This window comes from Camelus dromedarius, chromosome 18 (genome assembly GCF_036321535.1).
Source record: "Camelus dromedarius isolate mCamDro1 chromosome 18, mCamDro1.pat, whole genome shotgun sequence".
Classification (NCBI taxonomy): domain Eukaryota; kingdom Metazoa; phylum Chordata; class Mammalia; order Artiodactyla; family Camelidae; genus Camelus; species Camelus dromedarius.
In genome coordinates, this window is record NC_087453.1 from 21,235,024 (window position 1) to 21,249,495 (window position 14,472).

Consider the following 14,472-nt stretch of genomic DNA (forward strand, 5'->3'; position numbering starts at 1 on the left):
AGGAGCTGACACACTGGCTTTAGAACTGTGCCTTGCCACTTCGCTGCTGTAACAGTTCCCAGGTCCCTACTGTAAGCTAATGGCAATACAACCATCTCAACCCCACCCCATCCTCAGGCAGGTCCTTTCATCAACCTGCTTTCAACAGGCTCAGATGAATTAATTAAGTCACCCAGCAAAGTGGCAGTGCCAAGACTCATGCCTAGGCAGTCCTGGGCACGTGTCTGAATCTGCTGTGCCCAAAAAGATAATGATAAAAGTTATGAACAATGCATCATCCCTCCCAGGGTCTAGGGGAGCTACATGGCTAAGAGACATGATACACCAGCTGAGCGTTTACCTTCACAGGAGGTGGTGGTCCAACCTCGTGATGCAGGTGAACTCTGACCCTTTCTCAGAGGCTGGGGTCCAGCATGTGACTTGGGGGTCGGCAGCGGTGCAGGGTGGGCTCACCCGCAAGGTTCTCCCTGCAAGGTCCTGCCTCATTAGTGCAGGGTGCTTGTGTCCCGACTGAACCAGGTCACACGTGTCCAAATGCAATGTGGCAGACCGAAGGGTGGGCGGCACCCCCAATTAGAATCAGGGGGGAGGCCCAGAGACTCCCCCCAATCTAGCTATAAAGCTGAGAAGTGATGTCATTCATTTCCTCCAGGCTGGCACCAGAGCAGAGCTATTTCCCCGGCACCTTGGAAATGTTAATTGCATTAATTAAACTCACAATGTAGGCAGAGGGGATGGTGGGCATGATGGAGAAGCAGAATGGGGTGGGGGGGCACTTGGGCAACCCTGCCAAACCCTTAGTCCACCCAGATTTGGTGAAATAAAAAGGGAGAGACTGGAAGATACTCCCACCTCCCCATTTGAAAAAACTTCCTTCTCAGCGTATGGGTGGGAAATTAGATTCCTGACTCCTTCCCTTGACGGCTCAGGTCTTTCTTAGCTGTTCCCATAAAACAGAGTGGAGATGAGACAGAGCAATCACTATCTACCTCACAAAAAAAGCTACTCTTATGATCCCCCTTCCCTTCTGCAGGTGAGTAAACAATCTCAGAGAAAGCAGATTAGCAGATCCCTTGTCCAGGTTCCCAGAGGGACTTAATGAGACTGAATCCAGGAGACAGATTTTAAAAACAGTGCAGTAAGGACAGTTATAAAAGTTAAGTCTGGGAAGGGACACCTCTCCCAGGTGAGTGGAGGGGAGGCACCCAGGCATCAGGGGCAGTGGGGACAGTACATATAAAGAAGGTGGAAAACAGACAGCCCACCTGCCTGGGTCCCAGTTCAGAGCTTTTGCCAGATCAGGAATCTCCACTAAATTCTAGGAAAGATCAGATTCCAGGAAAGCAGGGATGAAAAAGCCCTCAATGTTTTCCTCCAGCCCCTGGTTTTATTGTCTGTAAATGAAGTGACCCCACCTAATTCCAGGGGTGGTTGGTGCTGAAGATCTCAAAGTAGATGACAAAACTTTGAAACCTGTTGGTTATGCATTCTGTGTGGTTACGCGGTCTTGCCAGACTTCCCAGCTCTGCCTCACAAAGAGAAGCATCCCCTCCTCCCTGATGATTCAGAAGGCATTTGGAGAATTGCTCAGTGCCTCTGGGTCATGGCTACATGCACCATTGTCATTGTACAGTAATAGCTGGGCCTTGGCATATTTACCAGAATTATTGTGAATTGATCCCATCAGGGGTCAAATTGGACAAGTACAAAAAGTTGGCTATGAGGCTGCTCCTTGCAGTATTGCTCATAGCAGCAAAATACTAACACTTGGATGTCTGTCAACGGACTGTAATAAAATTATATAGTATTAACAATTTAGATAATTGACAGAAAAACCTAGAAACATACAGAAAGATCTGAAATCTTTAAACTGGATTTTTTAAACTGGATTTCAGAGTCTATTTTTATACCCTATGTAACCAAAATGCCAACAACCAGTCCCGTTCCCCTACAATTTGGGAAATCCTGGGAAGGATGTACAAATGTGTAGGGAAGCCACTGGTGATCCAGAGTGGGTGGGGCATCGTGAGGAGCAGAGGATTCTGGGAGCTGCCATGCCTATTCCTGTGCAAAACCAGAGCCAAAGAGCCCTCTGCCCTCTCCCAAGGGGGTAAGGGAAGAAAAGGGACCAATGTTCCGAAAAGCCATCCCCTCACCTCTGCCCCTCACAGCAGACTGCACCTGCACAGCCAATGCCTTAAATCTCAGCCTATCTACCTACCGATGCAGTGGGGATACTGATTCAGCCTTGAAGACGGAAATCTTGATAGAATGATCTAAAACGCTAAGTGTCCATATCCTGTTACCCAAGATTCTCCTGCTAGGAATTGACTCAGCCCAGAGCTCTCACCAAAATCGGTGTGCAAGATGGGCACTGGTTTGTCACAGCAAAAGCTGCAAACAAATGACCCATAGGAGACTGACTAGATTCCATGCAGCCACACTGGGGAGGCCACTGAGAGACAAAGGGGGCAGCTATTGCTAGATGAAGCCATGTAAGTGAAAAAGTCTGCTGACAATACCACTCGTGAATGCATTTGTTGACATGCCATTAAGCCACGTTCCTGTATCATTTTTTCTCTAACTGTAAAAAGTTCGGTCTTTCAGGAAAATAGCTTATGGAGGAACGATGACCATATCCCCATGTTCCTTTTATAATCAGAAACTGCTGTGGAAGAAATATCTTCCTTTTAAAATCACCTTCAAGTTTAATCAATCTGAATTTATTTGTGTATGGTATGAGGTAGGGATCTCATTTTTCCCTGTAAGGAAAGCCAGACACCTCTAATGACTAGTAGGTCCCAACTCTGCCTCTTTTATGAAGTTCCCCTATATTCATGGGATGATTCTGGGCTCACTTCTCTTTTTGGTATTTACCCCTTGCCTCCCTTTTAATCACCATAGCTTTATAAAAAGTGTTCATACCTGCTGGGACAAGCCTGCCAACCTTATTGAAAAGTTTCATTGGTTTTCTCCTTAAAGGTCTTGAGCATCCCTTACTTTGGGTTTTCTCGTTTCTAGTTCTCTCTTCTAGCCCCTAGATTTCTTTTCTAGAGCTTAAGCTCTGCACAAATAAATTTAGACAGCATTCCTAGTTGTTTCAACATGAGGACTTACAGATTATCTCTACCAAAATCAGAATATAAGTCCTTATGTATTATTTCTTTTTGAAAAAGACAAAATACAAAGAAAAACTAGGGATGAGGGGTGTGGAAAGCAGGGAAAGGTAGGTGATCAAAAGGTACCAGCTTCTAGTTATTAGATAATTAAGTCCTGCGGAATCTAAAGTACAGCACGGGAGCTGAAGTTAACACTATATTGTGTATTTTAAAGTAGAAAGTTCTCATCACAAGAAAAAAAAACCTGTAACTATGTGAGGTTAAAATAAAGGGAATTGGATACTAAAATTGGCTCTTTTTAAAAGCCCATGATATCTCACATACACTGCTTTTTGAAAAAACATCCAGTTACCTGGTAGTGGTTTGGGTCTGTATATCTCAACACAGTGGTGAATCAGGCCTGCGGCCAAAGCAGTCAGCACAGACAGGCACTCCAGAGCATCTTAACCCAACTGCATCCTGCCAGTTGTGCAGGTCCACACCAGGTGGAGGCAAAGGGCTCAAAGAAATTTTAACAGCATTTCAATGCAGATTCCACTCCCTGCTAGCTGTGAGGCCTTAGTAATGGTGACAATCAGATTTAATATTTAGCAGCTACTTTGTCCTGTGCTTTCAGTTTAACACATAACATCCTAGGACAGAACAGGACACTGGGAAAGGCCACTCTGACCCAATCATCATGACCCATTCATCAGGCAGGAGTTCCTGCAGTGCTTCAGGAACCACACTCAGCAGACAGCCCCTGGTGGGGCTGAGGTTAGGAGCTGGGTGGCAGCAGAGCTAGAAGACAGCTGAGATAACAAGGCAGGCTCACCCCCAAAACCCGCACTGCTCTCACACTACAGATAACCTTTTGCCAAGAGCTCAAGCAGACAAGATTTCACCCGCACCCCTAGGTACCTTTGCTCTGAATTTTCCAAATCCTATCCAGGTGCCCCCTGCCTCCATGTAACCCAGAACCACCCAGAAAATCCCTGCGGACAGCATCTGCCTGTTCAGACATCTCGCCTAGTCAACACTGCATTTCTCCCCGCGTCCCAGGTGAGCAGGTTCCCTTCTGCTCACCCTCTAAGTCCCCTCTCGGTTCCAGCACTGCAGCTACATGGCACTCAGGCAGACTAAGGCCTGCTTCTGCTGCTGTGCTCAAGTCACACAGCACACACTCATTGAGCCAGGATGCCAGGGGCCCAGCTGGGCTGGCTCCTGGGAACACCAACCAAGAAGGCATCATCATCCCTTCTCCAGGAGCTGGAGTGCAGTGTAAGGCCCCAGCTCTGGACCCAGCATGCACACTTGCAACAGGAAACAAATGCAACTGGAAATAAATGCTGCTTAGGAAGCCCAGTTAGCCTCAGAAGGTGGAGCTGCATGCAGGGAGGGAGGGAAAAGAAATAGGTAGATACCCCGCAGGTCCCCCTCCTCTGCCTGCTCTAGAGGTAATCACTTCTCCACCCGGTCTGCAACACAGGAGACCTGATTTTGAGGGGAGAGATTGACGCCAGACTGAGAACTCCCCAGGACCCTTCTCTGGCAGCCAGACCTCTGGGTAGGACACCGGAGATGCCTCTGCTCTGGGGAATAAGATAAGACAAAGAGCAGAGAACTTCCTTCAGATTTTGGGAGACCCTCAGACAAGTTCACGTCCCTGTTCCACAAAGCAACCCTCCAGTTTTCAAGTCCCACGGACTTGTCTGGACCCTCTCAAATATGGAGATAAGGTCCAGAAGTTTAATACGAAAAATAAAAAGAGTAAAAATTTAAAAAAAAAAAACCTCAAATATTAGAGTGAGCACTAAACATTAAAACTAAGTTTCTCAGGGAGATAAAAGATGTATCTGAAAAACAAGATGGAGGGGAGGAAAGGGCTCAGCGGTGGGGTGCGTGCTTAGCATGCAAGAGGTCCTGATTTCAATCCCCAGTACCTCCATTAAAAAATAAACCTAATTACCTTCTCCACTACAAAAAAACTTTTTAAATTAAAAACAAGACATCATTACAAGTGGAATTTATAGGACAAGAACTCTTCAAAATAAAAAGACAAAAGTTCAAATGCAAGGGGTGGCCAGAAGCTGAGGACACAGAAAACAGGACAAACCTAAGGACAAATGGTCAAAATTTTATCAGGCCAGGAGCCTCCACATATGATTAATAAAGGTTATAGAAAGAGTAGAAAAAACAAAGGAAGTGATCATCCAAGGAACTTTATTCCCTCAGCCTTAGGATAACAGCCCCCAACCCTTTGGGGCCTCCCTCCCCCAGGAGCCCCTCCCACACACCTGGTCAGCATCAACCTGTCCCAAGAAGGAAATTTCTTGGTTAAGAACGTTCTCCCCACATATCTCTCCCACCCATCAATTACCAAGTCATTTTTGAAAATGCATTTTTAATTTCCTGCTCGTCGGAATTTTTCAATAGCTAATGCTCTCCCAGAAATTTCATCAACTGTAAAAGACCATTTTCTGAAAACCTTAAGTTTGGTCCTGGAGTCCCAAAACTAAAAAGTGGCTGGGGAAGGGACATGACAGGCAGAGGTTTACACTAGGTCAGAGCCCATAGACTGCACTGTGTGAAGGGAAATCTCTGTAGGTAAGGTGACAACTTGGTCAGGCCCAGCTGGGAAAGGGCAAGAGCAGAGGCCAGGGGTTGCAGATTCCAAAGAATCTCTCTTCACTGCTCCCCAAAATGCCCCAAAGGTGGCCACAGTGCCCGAAGAGAACTTCACCAAATGAACCACCTTTCCTGGCTCCTCTGCTTTCCTTGGGTTCTCATCCCTTCACTTGGGAAGGGCAGCTGGTCCTCTACTCTTTTCTCCATTTCTAGAAGCAAATGAGAGGCCCCCACATGAAAGCAAAATACTGATTACCTTGGAACTGAGATATTCTTTTCTGGCATCTGAAGATGGTAAATTTGATTCCACTTGTATTAAACACAATGAAAGTCGTGTTTTGAAATATTCCAATTCCCTACACAAAGCAGGTCCTCCTCTTTTTGCTCGTTCCCTGAGAAAAATCTCAAGAATGCTAACCAGGATTGCACTTCTCTCAGGAAGTAAATAATGACCAGTTGCCCACACTTTGGTGTTTACTACATAAGGTGACATTTATTGAATCCTCAATATGTGCATGTTTTAATCTATATTGTCTCAACTGACTTAAACTTGAACATCCTCTGGAACTGGTCAACAATGCATCCCTATTTTACAGATGGAGCAACTGAGGCTTAGGCCACCTGGCTTGTAAATGGAATGAAGAATATAAAACCAGATTTGATCCCAAAGGCCAGGCCCCTCTAATCTATTGCCTCTTCCTCATGGATGACAGTTTTGTAACACTTAGGGCCCCCATCTAACTTATTTTGTGAAAAAGCACCTAAGGCTTGCTAAGCTAAAAGGTCCCTGGATTCCATTCAGTCCTCCACACATCCCTCCTGGGGCAGGGGGTACTTGTACCCACTTCACAGAAAGGTTAATCAACCATAGCAGCCCCAAGAGTGGGTTCCTTCTGCATTTACCAGGCCACTTGCCTCCAGCCACAGCCAGACACGTCCAAACACCTGTACTGGGCTTTCTCACTCCCGGAGGGACAAACTGTCCTGGGATAGTGGCAGATGTGAAAGTTCTGAAAAGCACTAACCATCAAGGAACATTGATCTCCCTGGGCCTCAGTTCCATCAGCTGCAAATTTTTGGACCAGTGAGATCAGCCCATCACTTTACAAAGAGGGTAGGTGGTCTGTCAACTAACCAGAGGAATTCTTCCCTCCTCCAGCCCTGGTCCACCCAGAAACTGAAAATCACCCTAAATTCATGATTTAAAAAAACCTCACAGTATAAGAGCATGCCTGAGCTGAAATCCTGTACCTCTCAAGGGCGAGGGATCCAGGCACTGGCCATGGTGTTTGACAGAGAGTTTTGGACCATCTCAGGTGAAACTGGAAAAAGTGTCTGAGCTGGTAGAAGAGCAGGTCTGAGACAAAGAAGTTAATCCTGGAGTAAGTGTTTTGGGAAGAACTTGCCCAAACCCCACATCAGGAAGCCTGGGGCAGGGCTGCAGGCCTCACGTGGCTGGAGGAAGGGAGGGAGGGGAAGCAGCCTCTCCCAATCCCACCTCCCTTGCCCCTCCCCTTTGCCCCCTGCAGCTCCCAGATACTCTCCTCCCCTCCTTGCAAACTTCATAAGGGGTGGGGGTAACGCCTATGGCTTTAGGGAGCAGGATGCAGCCAGCCCCGGCCCTGGCCCTGGCCCTGGCCCTGGCCCTGGCCCCTTTGTCTCAGCCCTCTCCACCTCAACGGAGAAAGGTAAAGGATCTCACTTAGCTCTGCTATTACACCTTCAAGGAGGGCCCCAAACATGGGTGGGGGGTGGAGGTGTAAAAATGGCCCCAACCCATAAAATAAAAACATGCTACTTTCAAAAAGGAACAAAGGCACTCCTTCCTGCCAACTCCCAAATCGAGGACAATGATTTGGAAAAGTTTTCATAGCTGAGAGGAATATCTTGGTGGAGGAAGGCAGGAAAGGAGGGGCCGGCAGAGGTGCCCCCCTTCATCCCAATCCTCATTAATGGCCACCCTAAAAAGGGGTTATTGGTTAATACAACATCAACCTTCACCACCTGCTATGCCAAGCACTATCATATTGAGTCCTTACCAAAGCCTAATGCGAGGGACTATTACCCCATCGGACATCTGAGGAACATAGATGGTTAGAGATTAAATCTAGTAAAATCTGGTTTCATTCTTACACAACCTGGGGTTATTAGTATGATTGTTACTATTTCATAGATGTAGTAACTAAGGCACAGAGGACAAGTCTTACAGGGACAGATTTAAACACATGCCAAAGACCTATGAGTCCCTCTAAAAAGGACAGTCTGCTTAGCCCACGTTCTAGATTATGATGCCAACAGCGGTAAGCTTTTATTGAGGGACTACTGTATGCCAGGCCTGTAACAGAATCATCTCAACGCTGGGAAAAAAAAATCAAATCAAGTCTGCACCTGGGGATTCCAATGGCTGGGGTGCAAGAAGCCACAACAGTCCTGGTGGAGGAGGGCAGAGGCAGATCAATGCCCTGGGCCCTCTAAGTGAAGGCCCCCGCAGGGACCTGGCTCCCCGAAATAATTGCCACCAGTTGGCGAAAACTCACAGCATCCCGACACCAGGAGGCAGAAAATCAGAAATTACACTCTTGTCCTTAATTCTCTTTAATTCATTCACCAATCAGCTTGGGGGGATGAGGAAGCACAGGCCCAGCCAGCCTCTTTCACCCCGAGGGACGATAAGGGAAGAAGGCAGAGTAGAGACCAGGCCTGGGGCTGGGCCCGGAACTCCTGCAGCCCTTCCCAAGGCACAGGTGAGGAAAACCCAGGCCCAACTCCCGGTTGCTAACTTGCTAAGGCTGCCGGCTCAGCTTCCACTCTCTTCCCCGTGGAGTGGGACTCAATACCCACCCTCCCTCGCCAAAAAAAATCACACGGGCACGGAGGTAGTTCTAGGTTTTCAGGCCTCAGTTTGCAAGCTTGGGAAGTGGGCTCAGCCTGACTCTTGAAGAGGGGAAAATGGAAAGTGAGCCCCCAGGGCAGGCAGCGCGGCCGCGGCAGGGAGGCGCAGTCCCGGGCCGGCTCCTCCCGGCCAGGTGTGCACGGGGAGGAGGCACCACTCTCGAGGGCATCCCGGCAGCCCCGCAGCTCATCTAGGGAGGACCCCGCGAACCCGGTCCTCTGGGGCACGCCCCCGGGACGCGCGCACACCCCGGCCCACCTGAAAGCCCGCATCCACGCCCACTAGATCTTTCCTAGACCTGGAAGGAAAGAGGGAAAAAAGTCCCTAGGCTGAACCCCACGTCCAAGTCATAAAGGACGGACGCCCACCTCCTTGGCAGAACTCTCTTCTATTCCGCCCCCGCCCCCCGCAAAGAGGTTGGCTCTCAAGCCGAGGCCAGGTAAGAATACCCCTCCACGTGAGTTCCACTTCTCTCCAGTGGGGCACCTCCTCCCCTCGGCTTTAGACCCCAGGAAGGCCGCCCGTACCCCTCCCTGGGGACGAACCTTCGCCTCCTCTGAGTCTCATGAGTATAACAAGTATCCCTTCCACTCACGCCTCTGTAAGACACGTACCCCCGCCCATTTTGTCTTCCTTGCCCGCTTCCCCTAAGTAGGGTCCGGGGACCTCTCCTCCCCTAGCATGCCTAGTCTCTAGCCCGATGGGAGCCTCCTCCACAGGAGGTCCCGGGCACGGGATCCCTCCCTGCAGTCCCGGGACTCCTCCGCTGTCCCCTCCCCCACCAGCCCACGGAGTCCTCGTACTGGCGAGCCTCCCCGGGGCTACCGGGTGCTCACCTGCCGAGAGCCTGGCTCGGGCGCGGCTCCGCGGTCGAGCCGCGGGTCCGGACAGGCTGGCGGGAGGCCGGCGGGCGGCCGCGCTGGGCGCTTGGCTCGCGAATCTCCGGCGCCGATCGCCGAACTACGTTTACTTGGGCCCCTTAACCCCCGCGCTGCCGGCCGGGCGCGGCCGCTCGCTCGTCTGCCTGCCAGCGGGCCGGTGGCGTCCGTCGGGGGGCGCTCGGGGTGTCCACGCGGGTTACGGGCGGCGGGCCGGGGGGCGGCTGCTGTGAGGAAGCGGCACAGGCCGGACGGGGCACCAGGAGTGGGTGGGGAGGGGGCGGTGCCGAGTCCCCTTGTAACCCCGGCCCGGCACTCGCCCCGCCCCCGCCCGGGGGCGCCCCCGCCGCAGCCACTCAGAGCCGGGCCTCGGGCGCGGGGGGCGGGGGGCGGGGACGAGGGAAATTTGAAATCACTCCGGAGCCTCCCTTCGCCCCTCCTCCACAGGCGCCGCCTCCCTGCCCCCCGGCCGGTTAAATCGCCACTCGGGTAACAGGCCTTCGTGGGGACCCTGCAGACGCCCTTCAACACTCGAGACTACTCCCCGGGCCCCTTTCCCCCAACCCTCACCCGGACCGCGGACACAGACACACAGGTCTGGATGCGGGGACCCAGAGAAGAAAGCTCCCCAACCCGAGTCACACAGCAGCGGGGTCTCCCCTTTCCCCCCACCTCCAGCCACAGTGCCCCCCGGGCTCTGTGGTACCCCCGCGAGTCAGTGGCCCGGCTCTGGACCCTCGGACTTGCCCTTCCTCCTTTCCTCCCACCCTAATGGCCCTTTGTCAGCCATCTTGAGGGGAGGGGGGAAGAGCAGAAGAGGGAAGTCCACCAGGTCCCTGTCTGGGTTCTCGGTACAGCTGTCAACACCCGAAGGAGAAGCCCCATTCTGTTAGCAGGTTTTGACGGCCTCTGCCCTTAAAGGGGCATTGAACTATCGGAAAAAGTACTTCCTAATATATCTTGTACCTGGTGCTTACACTTACATACAGTATTTGTTTACCTACTTATTGTGTGACTCCATGGATTATACTGTGAGGGCAGGGTCTCAGTGTGTCTCAGCACACAGTAGATGCTCAATAAATGTGTTGAATAAATGAAAGAGCAAATGAATCATGACATGATGGCCTACAAGGCCCTATATGAGCTGGGTCCTACCTGCCGTCCCAGGCATCTCCTGTCCTCTCCTGTCCTCTCCCGTCTCACTTCACTCTAACCTTCTCACCTCTTTGCTGTTCCTCAAACACATCAAGCATGTTGCTAGGATATCCTTTGCCCAGATCTCTGCATGGCCAGCTTCTCATCTCAGTTTTCTTTCAAAAGGTCACATTCTGGAGCAGCTTTTTCTGACCACCCCACCTGAACCGTCTCCCCTCTCCTCACTCCTGTTCTATTTCATTCTCTTGGTAGCATTTAGAGCTCTTTGAAATTGTTTTGCATATTTCCTTGTTCACATCTTTCTTTTTCTTGTTTTTCTTGTTTTACAGATACACACACATAAACTACTCCATGAGAGCAGAAACCACATCTGTCTGTTCTGTTCAAACTAAGCTCTATTTCTAGTGCCTACAAGAAGAGTTCAGTACAAGTTTGCTGAGTGAATGAATGAACACGGGTTTCCTGCCTCCTGGGCTCCAGCTCTCCGAATAAAACCACAGCTTTCTCCCTTCATGTCTTACCAGGTATTTGCAAATGAGTAAACGGGAAGTTCTCTGGAAGCTGCAAAAGTTTCTAAACTTACTGGATCTTGTACTTAGGAACCCAGAGAGAGGCTAAGAAGATACGAAAGTGAAATCTGCTCAGCAACCAGGAAAGCCTCATGTGAGTGGCAGGAACTCCGTGGCCTTCTGGCACAAACATCCAAAATTGGGTTCCAGTCAGCTGGTGCAGGAAGAAGAGGATCTCTCAAGAGGGCCTGTGGCTTGTCCCCACCATCTGGGGTATGTCTTCAGAGGAAAGATAATACATATGGTGGACCTGTGGGGAGAGCTGCTGGGTCTCTGTTTTCTGATACATAAGCTAAGACCTCCCATGTGGCAAAGGATGTCTGTCAACCACCAAGAATGCCTGGGAGGTGTAGTTAAGATGCCAAAGAGTTGGGTTTTCTGGAACATGGCAGACATTTCTGGGGCCAGCAAACCACCTAACTCCAGGGAGGAAAAATACACAGTCTGAAAAAGCAAGTGGTCTCTGTCCTCATTTGGGAAGCAGAGTGAATACCAGAAGAAGGGGGTGAAAGAAAAAAGTGGCATGTTTCCCTAGGGCACAGAACTTCATAGTTAGCAAAGTTCATTGGTCATATTCCTCACCTCATTTGAGCCTCATATCCACTCCATGAGGAGTCAGGGCAAGGAGAATTGGGGGCCCCACTTCCGATGAGGGGACTGAGGCCCAGAGAAGGACTTGTGGGAAGTGAGTCAGCCATGTAGCCTGACCTTGGCTGAGCACCTGCTATGTGGCAGGTATCTGGCTAGGATTTCAGACAGGAAGGTCCAAAGCTTACATACTGGTTGGGGATTGTCAGGAAAAAAACATAAATGAACAAACAAGAGAATGTCAGGTGTGAATAAATCTGGGAAGATGATAAAATGGAGACTGGAATGACCTAGCTAGGGGGAGACCCAGGTCAGGATCCAGCTTGGCATGTGGGAGGGACAGCCACTGTGGCCAGAGCACAGGGAGTGATCAGGGAAGAAATGTGAGAGGGGCCAGGTCTTGTGGAACCTGGTAAGCCGTGGTGGGAATGTCACAATTTGAGCCATGATCTGAATCAGATGTTTAAAACAGACGGGAGTCAGGAGATTGATGGGGAGGAGGCTGGTGTCTGATCTGAAAGACTGATGGTGGCCTGGACTACGGTGGGAACAGAGGAGGTGGAGAGAAGTGACTGGATTTGGGGTAGATTTTAGAGGTTGAGCTACATGGTACTGATACCTCCAGGGGGTAAAGGGAAGAGTGGCATCAAGGATGACCCCTGGGATTTTAGCCTGAGCACCTGGGCAATGCATGATGTGTTTATCTAAATGAGGAAGGCTTGCAGAATGTGGATTTGAAGGGGAGCACAGTGGGTCTGCCAGCGTGGGCTGGGTTGGCACCCAGCTCGCCCAACTCTCTGTCCAGTGCTCTTCTCACTGGGTGGTAGGGCATGCCATATACATCTCCCACACCACACCCTCTTCTCTAGCATCCATTCTCAGAGGGGCTGACTTCATGTCCAGGATGGGACCTTTCATCAGATACTGTGGTTTGAATCGGGCCTCTGAGATCATGTGAATCTGAGAAATCAATTGTGTGGTCTCTCTGAACCTCAGTTTCCTCAGCCACAGAGAGAGAAGACTTCAAGGGATTGTTACTGGGGCCATTGAATGAATTTATTTTTATTGATTTATGTATTTATTTATTTATTTATATTGGCATATAGTTGGTTTACAATGTTGTGTTAGTTTCTGGTGTTGAATGAATGTAAATGAACACATTGATGCTGGATTATCCAGTTAGACAGATGAAATTCTGGCCCCCAAAGAAATATTTTTGAGAAAGATTTTGCTTTTTATTTCCCCACACCCCCAAGATTTTGCTTTTTGATGTTTTTTAAAACATATCAATTTTACTACACAACACACAAACTTTTGTTTCTAGATCAATTTTGGATTTTCCTCTGGTCGTGCACAGGTGCAAAAGTGTTTAGAAATTTATGATAACAGATCACAAGGGGGAAGAGTATAGATTAGTGCTGAGCCTGCGTGAAGTCCCGGGTTCAATCCCATAAATAAATAAATAAATAAATAAATAAATAAATAAATAAATAAATAAATAAATAAATAAATAGATAGATAGATAGATAGATAGATAGATAGATAGATAGATAGATAGATAGACAGACAGACAGACAGACAAATAAACAAATAAAAAACCTAATTACCCCCAGTCACCAAAAAACCCCCAGCATAACAACAGTAAAAAAGCAAAAAAAGCATTAAAAAACAGATCACAATCACTATAATCATGATAGCAATCAATATTTATTAAGGAAACAACAAAAATCCTGTGATTAAAGGACATTTGTTTTGTCATCAAAAAAAGATAGAAGAGAATATTCTTGCTCTTAGGAAATAAACACTAAAGTATTGAGGAAGGCATAAAGGTGCACAATGTCACCAATTTGCCCTTAAATGTTTCAGAAACAATATGCATATATATGGGAGAGGGAGAATGTAAAGCAAATGAGGCAAAAATGTAAACAAATGGAGAATCTAGTTAAAAAGACATTCAGGAATTCCTTGTGCTAGTCTTACAACTCTTCTATAAATTAGAGATTATCTCAGAAAAAAAAAAGATGCCTCCCCTCAAAAAATTTACCTTAAAAAGAAAAAACACATACACGCATATATCCTTGATTCCCTCATGCTAACAAATCAACACATCGGTGGACTTTTACCTATGTTGTGATTAAATATTCTATTTGTGTTGAATTATACTATCATCTTTTCAGCTCTTAGAAGAGCTGCAAGTTTTTAATAACACATGCAAAGTGCTTAGCACAGTGTCCATGCATCTGTATATGGTAGGTGTTTTTACGAGCAAGTGACTTTGTCTCTCTGTGCCTCAGATTCTTTATCTGCAAAATGAAGAAAGTAATAATACCTACTTCATAGGGTTGTTGTGAGTATTATATGAGTTAATACATGTAAGGCATTTTGAACAGTGCATGGCATATGGAAAACAGCATAAAAGTGCTTGTTAAATAAAAATACGTTGTTATTGTAGGGCAGGGCATACCTCAGTGGTAGAGTGCATGCTTAGCATGTAAAAGGTCCTGGGTTCAATCCCTAGTACCTCCATTTAGATGAAATTACATACATACATACATACATACATACATACATACATACATACATACATACATACATAATTATCTCCCCTCCAAAATGAAAAAAAAATTTTTTTAATACATTGTTACTACACTCCTGGCTTTCCC

At 48.2% G+C, this 14,472-nt stretch overlaps 1 protein-coding gene and 1 long non-coding RNA gene across 6 annotated transcripts in view; one reads left to right on the top strand and one right to left on the bottom strand.

Moving 5' to 3' along the window:
- Positions 1–9,745, bottom strand: part of DNMT3B (DNA methyltransferase 3 beta) — a 37,069-nt gene extending 27,324 nt beyond the window's left edge. For 4 of the 5 annotated variants that reach the window (XR_004130944.2, XM_031433989.2, XM_031433987.2 and 1 more), the window contains exon 1: positions 9,456–9,588. The gene's annotated coding sequence lies outside the window, so the exon portion shown is untranslated. Of the gene's footprint in view, positions 1–9,455 lie in introns of all 5 variants that reach the window. The other variant, XM_031433986.2, reaches the window with a different exon arrangement.
- Positions 9,746–9,937: 192 nt separating this feature from the next.
- Positions 9,938–11,730, top strand: LOC116147393 (uncharacterized). Its single transcript, XR_004130945.2, has 3 exons — positions 9,938–10,092; positions 10,982–11,176; positions 11,252–11,730. It is a non-coding gene; the product is annotated as an uncharacterized LOC116147393 (long non-coding RNA).
- The last annotated feature ends 2,742 nt before the right edge of the window (positions 11,731–14,472 follow it).